General features: G+C 39.9%; 1 long non-coding RNA gene across 1 annotated transcript; it reads right to left on the reverse strand.

Moving 5' to 3' along the window:
• Window positions 1-7,211: 7,211 nt before the first annotated feature.
• Window positions 7,212-10,650, reverse strand: LOC308198605. The gene is made up of 2 exons (XR_013954045.1): window positions 10,509-10,650; window positions 7,212-7,415 (listed from the first exon to the last, which is right to left on the reverse strand). It is a non-coding gene; the product is annotated as an uncharacterized lncRNA (long non-coding RNA).
• Between the last annotated feature and the right edge of the window lie 2,094 nt (window positions 10,651-12,744).

The following is a 12,744-nucleotide window of genomic DNA, read 5'->3' on the forward strand; positions in this document are numbered from 1 at the left end:
TCTTGATGGTGGGGCGGGAGGATGGTCTCAGCACAATTCTCATATTTGTGAATTTATAAACCATAGTGAGAGAGAGGACTTGAAGGAGTGTTGGGCATTTATATGGTAATGTAACTGACACATTGAAAAACAGGGAGGACTCTCATGCACCATCTGCACCAGTGTTATTGTACACCTAAATTTTTGTCCTGAAAATGTAGGAAACTTTTCTCTTCCCCGCCCCCAGTCTATCTGCTTTGGTTTTTGTAGCTTAAAATGCAAACCTAATAGCTCAGCTCACCCACATTAAGCAAATCAGTCTGTAAAAGGCTAAGCACGTTTCAGCTAAGCTTGATGTTAAATTCTTTGATTATATAGTCCCTAAATAGTCATTAGGGGGACATATGCACCTGAAACACTTTAAATATTATTTTGAATCAAGAGAAGGTGCTGATAAGAATGAAATGCTCTCATATATGCACATGAAAGATAAGAGCTAGAGGGGTTTGTGGGGGTTACCAAGTTCTGCTTAATTGTAGACAACTTGCTGAGAAGCAGTCATGCAAAATACACAGAACAAAAGCACAATTAAAAGGTACTTATTTTCTTAAGGAAAAGAATAAATTAGTAATGCAAATGAAGTATTTAAAAATATCTGATATCACTATAGAACTTACTCTTGCATTTACGCATGTATTGATCTATGTATTTTGAAATACAGACTCGAAGTATTGGCAAAGTTACTGTGCCCTATCTTGACTTCCTGGTCACTAAAGTTGCAGAAAGTAGCAGCGTGCTAAAAAGGTAGGTGTTACATATTATGCAGTGAAATTGCTCCTGACTTCTAATCACAAATCACTTGTGAGTTTTCAAGCTCTCAAAGCAGGGTCTAGCTGCTGATGTGAGCATCTAGTAAGGTAGACATATACAATAAGTTCTTTTCTAGAAATGTTTTTCCTGTATGTGTAATTGGCATAGTTGCCAAAGGAATGTTGACTAATTGGCAAAGGGAAAGGAATGGTCTGCTAAGCCACTGCTCTGCTACTGGAAAAAATATGAATCTTTAACACTAATCAGCCTGTTAACTAAATTAACATTGTAAATTATTGTGTATGAAAGAAATCATAGCCAGTGCACTTTGATGAGAATTCAAAAACATGCCGCTCAACTTGAAATGCCTTTAAGTGAGACACAGAAGCCAAGATAAGAGACCCAGTAATGGGAAAGTCAGGATGTTTTAGAGTTCAGACCTTCAGGAGTAAATAACTTGATTTTGTCAGCATTTCCAGTGCAAGTAATTTTTCTACAATAAAACAAGGAAGATGCCATCTATGTGTGAACAGGGATTAAGTTTGGATTCTACTTTTTTAATGAAGGCTAATACATAGGAAGTAAAACGAAATGTAGATCCACATTCTACATAAAAATAATAAAAATAATTGAAAAAAGTGTTCTCACAGCAGCTTTCTTAGTCGAGCCCTAATATTTTTTCACCACCACCCCTTGCTACTCCCCTCACTGAAATATAAAGAATGTAATTTTGAAAAGGGATCTGCAAGAAAATTGTTCTTCCTCCAAAAAAAGTTTTGTAAATTCCAGTCCAACTTCATTCCCAGCAAGTGCAAAGCTAAGAAAACTCTCAGACAAAGAAGGAATGAAGGAGTGTAATACCAGAGATACAAAAATAGGATTAAGACTTTGAAAGGAAGCAGGAGGAAGAAGAGGAGCAGCAAAAGAAAAGCAGGAAAAAAGGAGGGACTTTTCCTAGAGAGACAGAGGAGCTTAAAAATTCTAATTAATTAGTGAAAACTAATTAAATAACATATGGGGGATCTTTTCTGGAATAAAAGGTTAATCTTGTCTTTATTACATGGGACATAATAAAATGGTGAATCTTTTTACATGCTAAGGGTTGGATTTTCCTCCAACATTCAGGGAGAATAAGATGTTGCTCTTGATTTCCTTTTAAACTCACTAAAATGTAGAACGGATCATTGTTTAAGGTTTGTTTTTTGGCCAGCTAGAGATCTTTTGTTAGAGATCTTTTTTGAAACTGTGTGCAGTGTACAGAAGTAAACATAACCGTAGGATTGTGAAAGCTATCAGAAACAGATATCTGTACTTCCACCACCGGAGGGCAGTACAGGTGCTGTTTTCCAGAAGTTTTGTTGGAGGAATTATGAGATACTGTCTCTTCCTGTTTAAAATTCGAGCAATTCCACTGAATTCAGAGGCCGAAAATATGGCAAAAGTTGGCTTTGAGGACTCCATACCACAAAACCAGATATGAATTACATTGTGCAAAGCTTTTCAGAACCAGTTACTTAAGGCTGAAAGCAGAGACAAATATGCAGAGACTGGACAGTCTCACACAGGTAGAGCAAGCTGTAGAAAGTAGACTTGGCTGGTATTTAAGTCTGAAAATGACCTGGCCTGTTGCAAGTCAATGGAATGAGGAAATGGAAGTAAAGCAAGGTAATACATCTTTTTATTTTTAATAAGATTTTTCAGTTATTCAAATTTACTGGTCACAAATAGGTAAAAATCGATTTCAATTGTGCTCGGGGAGAAGGGGAGGAGGCATGTTTATAGTTCTGAGTAACACTTGATGAGAGGGAAAAGAAGGGAGAACTAGCACTATAACTTTCTTGACCTTGGGACTCCTGTATCATCCCAAGGGCCAAATACAGCAGCATATACACACAGATATATCCTTGAACAAAAAATATTCTACACTAAGTCATTACACTGGTGGAAAAGGGACAGCTGCCACATCTCTGTTCTGCTCAGGGATCCAAATTAGTGATTTTTTTTATGAGCAGTGCAAAGCTGTGTGGCACAGCTAGAATGAAGGTAGGATTGATCCACTTTCTTGCATTTGTAGTTCTTTGCATGCCAAGCAAAAGCTCTCCCATTCATGTCCCTACAGCGGTCTTCAACAGTACTGTTATGCACTTGTGGTTTATGTTATTTTTGTGTTTTCAGACCAAACAGCCAAGGTTGCCTGACAATGACATTAAGGCAGCTGGAGAGCTCAAGGACAAAGTATGTTTAACAGCAGAAACCACATGCTGGTATAGTAATTCACTTCAGATAATAAGTAGATGGTGCTCTTGGTTTATTGCTATCAGTTTAGTAATGTGCATAAATGGATGTTGCCCTGTTGTTGCATTATGAAGATCTTGTAATTTAGGTGTTGGGTTGTTTATTATTATTATATTTTATATTATATATTTTATATTATATATTTATATTATATATTATATATTATTATTTATTATTATTACGCTAAAGTAAAAAGTGTTTTGTCTCCTCTCTCTAATCTCTACTATGAATCCCTTTTTAGCATCAAAAATCTAAGTACTCTTCTCTTTCCAGCAGTCTCGTAACAAATCTCTGGCATAGGACTGGCATAGTCCTACTGAGATTTTTATTTCTTTGTTACTAGATGCTTGTGGCTTGAGTAACAATGCTTGTTTTATAAAAGAAACTAGATTCTCCATACCAGTACAATTTCTGAAATCATTTAGCTCTTTGCAAGACTGGTATAAAACATTCAGTCACATCACAAGAATAGTATTTTAACCATTTTGTACTCTTAAAATTATTCATCCACCTGAGAGCTCAGGCTACTTAAATCTCAGACAGTGTTGAACAGCATCAAAATACTTCTTTACATTGGGGAAGATGTGATGGTGTAAATATGGGAAACCTAGACTTATTTATTTCACAAACTGAGCCACAAAAACCTGTCCATCAGTGTCACGATCTTATTATATTTGGACATTTTCAAGTTAACCTGTAACCTGATGTCACATATCACGTCTGACTCAGAAAGGAGTTAGGAGAATCTTAACAAGTAGAGATAGAGCGCTGACAGTATTAAACTAGTGGATGCTACTTAGTGTCTTTGCTAACTGTTGTACATTGTGCAAATTAATTAAAGGAAGAAGCCCTGGGCCGCTTATCAAGGTTAGTCTCTTGATAAGAGTGGGAGCCTCTCTCAAGAAACTGGCAGAAACTGGTCCTGCGGATGGACAAGAGCCAAGGAGCAACTGAGTCTTTGCAAGGACAGGAGGTCAACTAGCAGAGACGAGGAAGAGTCACCAACCTTCATCCCCACAACCCCCGGCGAGCACCACCAGGAGACACTGCGCAAGCGCAGATGGGAGGAGCTTATGGAAATGCCTTATTGAACTTATTTTAATATGAAGCGGGGACAGGTTATGCATATATATAGGTGCATTGTCAAACTTCATGCATATGCAACTCTTTACTGCATATAACCATGGCAAGTTGCCACGTCACGTGCACATGACTTTGGTGGGACTACCTCTCGTGCTGCCCAACACTAAATAAACATACCTACTTTACAATCTTACTGATTGTGGAGTCCGTTTTCTGCTAGTCATAATAATAGTTACTATTTGCAAGCACACAGAAAATATTCCACGCCTTCTAGAATATTGTGTGACAGTCTATTACCGCTACTATAAGACCCCTTCATAGAGGGAGAAATACATTAACCATAACCTGATGTAAAATCCAAGAAAAATTCAACCTCCTGCTGTGCTTGGCATGGGCTTGGCCTGTAATGTGAGAGAGAGAAATAAAATCTTTCTGATTTCAGAGATGTTATTACACCTCAGGGCAGTAGTAGTATTTGCAACCCATTTGCTTCCCTTCCACTGAGTAGGACATCTGAATATATCGTCACTCTAGTCTGAATAAAATATTAACATATCGCAAGGCTGTTAGAACAGATTGTATCCAAGATGATCTTTTCTCACTGTAGAAAGGCCTATCAATCATAACTAGGTATAGTTGTTATTAATATAGCTTTTATTCATTTGGCTATATGCAGCTAACTGAAGAGTAACATTTAAGTTTTCATGTTAAGTATTTCCTATCGCAAAAGAAAGAGATGTAATATCTTATTACAGAATTTATGTGTTGAAAATATCCTCTGATGTCCTAATAAGAGGTCTGCTGCCTTAAATTTACAGGGTTCTATTATATTTTAATAGCTTTGTGAAATATAATATTATATATATATTTTGAGTACAATAACAAAAAACATCATTAACTTAAGACAAGGTTACTGTTACATATGTATTTCAGGAACCATTGAGTTACCTAAGTGCTGGAAGATATTTAAGTACATGTTATACACAGATAATTATTCAGATACACCAAGAGTTCATACGATCTTTTAAATATTCATCTGTAAAATTACACAGGTAATTCCCAAGCTAAACCCTATTCTGCTTCTGTTTAGATGCCCATCATCAGTCAAGGAAGGATACATTTATGTTGGTGACTGGGTTCTAAATTTGTATATACATGAAGGAACTTAAAAAAAAAAAAAGCAATGTTCTCAGTTAAAAAAAGAATAGTAATTTTTTCCCCTTTATAGGCAGTGTTATAAGTGAGACCATACAAATTTCTTGGTCTATCAGAAATATTTTATTAGTTAAGTAAGCAGGCACAAGCAAAACAGCGCTGGGCGGCTGGGGAGTCTCCGCTCCACCACAGCACGCAACTTTCCCCTTTTCAGTGTCGCCGTTTTATAGCATCCAAGTTTCAGCTTGTCAGGACTTGTTGAACCTTCTGAAGCTGCGCAGTTCGTTGTTGGGGGTCGTTGTTTTTCTTTCAATGATCATGCGTTGTGCTCGTGTTCAAGGGGGAGGGTAGTGAAGCGGGAAACAGTATTTCACAGAGTCTTTGTTTTACCAAGGATGTTTATCCAACACCCCCTCCCCACTATCTACTTGCTTAGTCTTCCCCCTTAACAAGGTCGTAAATTGCAAAACCTTATCTTCTCAGCAGATTCTCTGAATTCCTTTTAAAGACAATGAACAAACACCCGCTAATTTATCACAATCCCTCCTTTTTCTTTTTCTAACATATTTTGTTCATTGATGAATTTTTGAAGCACTTGTTTGCTCAATATTAAAGTTTCTGCGTCATCCTCCTCCTGTTCAAGAGATTCATATTTCGCACGCACAAGCATAAGGTGAGCTGCCTCTAATCGTTTTTTTTCTGATATAGATTGCTTGATACGGGCCAAATCCTCATCTACAGCAATGCGTAGAGAGGTAAATTCTTGGCTTTCTTTTACCAGAGAGGTAATTACAGTTCTGGCTCCTGCAGCCCCCAGAATCATCAGAGTGGCTAAAGTAACAGCCGTAATAGGCTCTCTCTTCCTTAAGTGTTTTTTTTGCAGTGTTCCTCACTTCCTTAACTGTTTTTTTTGCCATAGCATGTTGGATGTACATATACTCCTCAGAATGGTAAAGAATCCTAGGTATAATTACTACCTGTACACAAAAATCATGAGACGAGTTGAACAATTTCAAAGCTAAGCATGGAGTTACCCCCAGAGACGAACATACCCATCTGGTGTTATCTGCTGGTATTAACCATTTTTCTTTGTCTAATTGTGTAACATTTTCTGTAATATTGCATAGATGGAACTTCTCACCAGGGACCGTGCCTACGCACCTGCCATTCCCAGTTACTTCCGTTAACGTTATTCCTACATCCCTTCCCCAATTGCATTGTGGGGGATCGGTTTCGTTTGAACGGGTGGTTTCTCCCAGATCCCCCAATGGCGTCGTAATATGAGGGCCTTATATCAAGACATAACCAGCAAGGTCTAGGCACGTCTGTATTTGGTTGATTCAACAACTGATAACTAGCATTCATGATTCTCCATATGTTATTCCCGGTAACCCCTTCATTTCTAATCCCGTACTCCGGGTTTACTGATTTATTAGCAACCTCCAGTGGTTTAGGGCTATTAGGAGTTAGCATTCTAAAAGCTTGTAGGCTGAATCCTCAAAACACTCCCCGACAGTTTCTGATTTGGTCCCACCCGTTGGGGACTCTTAGTCTCTTCCTTCTTTATATTGATGATGCCTCCCCTATCAGTCCCCCAGCAGTAGTTATCTGCTGAACAACATGGTGATCTTCCCATCTAATCAGGCTCCATTTAAAAGGTTTGTGAGGGTGCGCAGACCCAGGAACAGTGTAAACAATCGTACCCATTACTATGTATCGCAAAAAAAATGGCTAGGGCCCATTTTCCAGAGTTCTTTACCTGGCCACGTAAGTCCCCACCGTTTCACTCTCTGCCTCGCTTGTCAGTTTGGTTGCAGCAAACTACAAGGTGCAGGTTCTTCTCAGCAGCAGCAGTGTTCTTCAGGGGAGTTTCTCAGGTAACCGCGACCTTTTTCTGATCAAACAGGGTCCCCTCTCCTCCTTTTTTTTTTTTTTTACGATACATAGACAGTTAGACCATACTTATTGAGTTCGTTTCAACGTGAGCTTTAAGTCATCAGGGCCTGCGACCGCTTCCCATTTGCTTTTCTGGATCGGTCCTTTCACGCGACTGGCATGCGTTCACCCCTTCTCAGCCATCCGGATAGCCGTCTCTGTGATAAGTAAAACAACATAGGGGCCTCCCCACCGTGGTGTTAAAGACGTTTCTTTCCATGTCTTAATTAGAACCCTATCTCCAGGTTGTATCCTATGGATTGCTATATCTAGCCACCAAGCCTTTCGCTTGCAACTCCCTCCGTCGGTTCATAAGCTGTATTAAATAAGGTTTTAATTGGATATCCTGTACCTGGGGGTGATCAGATGGCATCTCTAAATCATAAGGCATACCATACACCCTTTCAAAAGGTGAGATTCCGACATCGGCTCGGGGCTATGTCCGGATATTCAATAGTGCAAGCGGTAAACATTTCACCCAGGAGGATTTAGTCTCTATCATAAGCTTTGTTAGTTGCTTTTTAATTTCACCATTCATTCGTTCTACCTTTCCCGAACTCTGAGGATGCCAGGGAATGTGATATTCCCATTTAATTCCCAGAGCCTTCATCGTGTCTTGGGATACCTTTGACACAAAGTGTGGGCCTCGATCAGAGTCAATTGCTTCTATTACCCTGTATCTGGGTATGATGCTTTCTAATAATATCTTTACCACGGTTTGAGCTGTGGCCCTTGCCATAGGGAATGCTTCAACAAAGTTTGTGAGGTGGTCTACAATAACTAATAAGTATCTATATCGCCCCGTTTTTGAAAGTTCAGTAAAATCTAATTGAATCTTTGCAAAAGGTCGATGTGCCAATTCTCGTCCTCCTCCCGGGACCCTTTTTCTCATGTGTTGAGCATTTACCTTCCGACAAGTTATGCAATCATTTACGATCCTCTTTGCTATATTATAAATCCCTATACACATATAATATGTGGCAAATTGATCCACCAATGCCTGAGTACCCCAGTGCGTCTGTTCATGAAATCTCCGTAGCACCCTCATAGCTACTGATTTTGGTAACACTTCCCGTCCATCAGGCAGTACCCATTTCCCTTTATCTTTTTTTTTTTTTTTTTGAACCCCCATTTGTGTCATCTTGTCTTCTTCTGTAATAGTAAGAGTAAGGGGAGGGGAATGGGTCCATTCGACCACAGGGAGTTATTCGGCCCGCACTTGTAGCAGTTTTTTATAAGGCGGGCTTTCTTCCTCAGAACAATTGCATTCAATCCCATCAACTCCCCATTCACTCCAGCAATCATAACATGGAAATTCCTTTAAGTCTTTCCCACAGTATTAAGTATTATATTAAGCATTATTATATATTATTATATTATTAATTATTATATTAATTACTATATATTAAGTATAAGTATTAAGTATTTCCCACAGTCTGGGCAATCTTCCCTCGTTCTTATAATTCTTATACTCATTAATGCTGCCCTTTTTGCATCCTGATCTCCTAGATTATTACCCCTAACCTGAGGAGTGAGGCCTTTTTGATGCTCTTTTATATGTACTACGGCAATTTCTTTGGGCTCTCTGATAGCTTGTAAAACCTGGGTAATCAATTCCTGATGTATTAAACCCTTTCCTTGTGAATTGATGAGCCCCCTTTCTTCCCATATTTTACCAAATGTATGTACTACCCCATAAGCATATTTTGAATCTGTATATATTGTACCGCTTTTATTTTTCAACAATTTTAGGGCCCGCAATATGGCATATAGCTCGCAAGCTTGGGCAGACCAGCTAGGACTCAAAGGTCCAGATTCCACTATCTCAAATGTTTTCCCGTTTACTAACGCGTATCCTGATTTTTGCTTTCCCTCGAATACTCTCGAGGAACCATCCACATATATCTGTTCACCTATGGGTAATTCCACTTCCTCTAGATCAGGTCTCAATTTCGTTTGCTCTTCTATATTTCGGAGGCAATCATGTCCTAAGGACTCATTTGGTTCCCCATAAAGAAATTGAGCAGGGTTCTGTAGGGAGGTTGTTCCTAATGTTAATTTTGGAGAGGAAATCAAAATTCCTTCATATTTTAATAATCTGGCGTCAGTGATCCATTTCTCTGCCTCCTGTTGCAGTACCCCGCATATATTGTGTAGAGATATTACTTTGATTTCCCCCGCAAAAGTGATCTTCTGTGCTTCTTCCACTAACAAGGCAGCAGCTACCACTACCTGCAAACAGTTTGGCCAACCCCGGCTAACCGGATCCAATAATTTAGACAAATAGGCCACAGGTTTTTTTTTTACTCCCTGCCCGTTCTTGGGCCAGCACTCCGTATGCCGTGCCTTCTGCGCTGTTCACAAAAAAAAAAAAAAAAACAGCCTCCTTAAATCTGGTAAGCTTAACACTGGGGGGGGGCGTACTAGTTCCTCCTTTAACTTGTTCAGTCGTTCCTCATCTTCTTTTGTCCATTTGAGTAATCCATCCTTATTCAGCTTGTTATATAAAAATTTAACCTTTCCACTATAATCTTCTATCCATTGTCTACAGTATCCGGTCAACCCTAACAGCTGCCGTACCTGCCTTTTAGTTCGTGGGGACACTAAAGCCAATATTCCACTGATTCTGCCTGGGTCTAACTTCTTAGTCCCCTTACTTAACTGGTGACCCAGGTACTTTATCTCTTTATCAATTTGTAATTTTGCCCCTCCTTTTTCTTTTAAAGGGTACAGAGGGTACAGATTAACTCGATTCTCTGAGCCAATCCAAAGGCTTGCATATTAGCTCTCCTCTAAACAAAAAGGTTCCTTTGCATTTACATAAATGTTTAAGGCTTGGCAAACCCAGTCTTCAAACGACCCAAATACGGGCCAATAATTTGCCTACCTCCCCAAACTTCAACACAATAATGAATCATTTTTACTTTATCCTTTCCCCGCCTAAAAGGGGAATCACTCCAATTCTTAATCATTAACCCCAGTGGACTATCTGGGGGAATAGGGGGCAACCTAGCACTAGGCATTACCCCACCCATGGGACCAGAAGGCTTACTCTTCTTCTGTCCCATCTTCCGGAGTGCCTTCACACACACACAGAGCCGCTTCCCCCTGGTCGTGGCCCAGTCCCTCGCAGGATGTGGGAACCGCACTGCTGAGGGGTCCGCACTCACTTCGTCTGCAATTGGACGTCTCACACAGACGCACTCCGGGATCACCAACCCCAACCGAACGGATCACCGGCCTATACTTACCCACCCCGTGGGTCTTCGTTCGGTCTTCGTGCACAAAGATTGCTTGGGGTTACCGGTTTTATTTGCTTGTGCCTAATTTTGAGTTCGTCGGTGAAGGGCTCGAGCGGGATTTCCCGTTCCCGGGGCCGCCGAAATCGGCGGGGCGCCTCCCCTAGAGGGATTCCCAGTCAATCCGCCTTATCCGAGTCACGGCACCAAATTTGTTATAAGTGAGACCATACAAATTTCTTGGTCTATCAGAAATATTTTATTAATTAAGTAAGCAGGCACAAGCAAAACAGCGCTGGGCGGCTGGGGAGTCTCCGCTCCACCACAGCACGCAACTTTCCCTTTTCAGTGTCGCCGTTTTATAGCATCCAAGTTTCAGCTTGTCAGGACTTGTTGAACCTTCTGAAGCTGCGCAGTTCGTTGTTGGGGGTCGTTGTTTTTCTTTCAATGATCATGCGTTGTGCTCGTGTTCAAGGGGGAGGGTAGTGAAGCGGGAAACAGTATTTCACAGAGTCTTTGTTTTACCAAGGATGTTTATCCAACACCCCCTCCCCACTATCTACTTGCTTAGTCTTCCCCCTTAACAAGGTCGTAAATTGCAAAACCTTATCTTCTCAGCAGATTCTCTGAATTCCTTTTAAAGACAATGAACAAACACCCGCTAATTTATCACAATCCCTCCTTTTTCTTTTGTTCAGACCCCTCTTTAAAGATGACTGAAGTACTGGGATTGATTCATGTCTACAACATGTCTGCTCATGTAAAGTGCAATGTAAAGAGGACTGGAAATTGATTTATTTTGTATACTTGTAGCACAAATTTCAAGGTATCTAAAAACTGCTAATGGGTTATAAAGAGCTATCAATATGAGCAAGCATCAGGCTGATATGTATTCCTCACGCCCCCCTACTCTCATCTCCCCTCCCCCATTAATTTTTGATTTTATGTTTATGAGGGTCTGAAAGTAGTCTAATTCTTTTCTATCTGGTTTGGGTCTATCTTTACCAGCTGGTAAATAGGAAATGTTCACTGTAGGAAGCCAACACTCTGCAGAGTGTAAACAGATGGAATCAATATAAAGTGACAAGTTAGACTGTGCTACTGAGAATACAAAGCCAAAACCAAGAGCATAACAGTCACGATACTTATTTTGTTCCAATTCATTTGGTACTGAATAGCACTTCATATATGCACAGCTGTGTCCTTCCATTTTTTACTTTCTTTCTTCTGGTTTGATGATGACAATTTCAAAGAAAAACTTTAATTAAAGATTTTACACAAAATGACCCAAAGTAGAATACAGGGAAAATGAGCACTGATGTGTTTATAACAAGAGAAGAATATTTCTCAGGCATTTTTTCTTTATTTTTTAACAAAACAAACAAAATGTGATGTGTGTATCTCTGTGTGTAATATGCAAGATTGATAGATCTTTGCAGACTGAAATCTTCCATTTGGCAATAAAGCACATAACCATAACTCTAAAGGTTTCACTGTCATCCCTTTTTTTATCCTGGTGCCTGTTACTGCAGGATGCCAGGAAGGGCAAGAAATCTATGTTTACACTTCTGCATGGGCTTAAGGGAAGGGGACAGACTGCTACCACCGTCAGGTTGTCCTGAGGTAGACTGGAAGCAGAATGACTGAGGGTCTCCCCTTTCCTGCCTTGTCCAGTTTGTCCAACATAGAAGAGTGCACCTCCTCCACTCTCAAGGACATTTTGGCTACTGGATCTGATGCAGTCCCTTTAGGAATGGTTAGAAGGGTGGTAAGCTTCCAGGCAGTTCTATATTGCCTTAAAAGCACATCTGAGCACTAGTCCTTTTGCCAGAGAGAATGCCAGGCCTTATAGTGTGGGTTTTACTTTACTAATTTATGCATTTTTGATGCATTTTCACAAAAATGGAAGGAAGCAGCATGTTTTACCACTCTGTCCCCTACTTACTCCTTATAACGTATTTCTGTAGAATATACTATCTCCGCCTTTAAATTTCTGCTATTTTTGCTTTCTTGGAAAATAATAACACTAGATTTCCCATATGTTATTATTTAGGGTGACTGTGCAGCTCTAGTGAGGGGTAGCAACCACAAGTTTGAACACAGATTTTTGATTCTGACTGCAATGTCAAGGGCAAGCAGCTTTTGTCCCTGCAGAAGAAATGCTAGATCTGTCACAGCCTCCTCCATGCATATCATAGAATCATCACTGAATCACAGAATCATCTAGGTTGGAAGAGACCTCCAAGAT

The sequence above is a fragment of the Anser brachyrhynchus genome (assembly GCF_964034855.1).
Source record: "Anser brachyrhynchus genome assembly, chromosome: 1".
NCBI lineage: Eukaryota > Metazoa > Chordata > Aves > Anseriformes > Anatidae > Anser > Anser brachyrhynchus.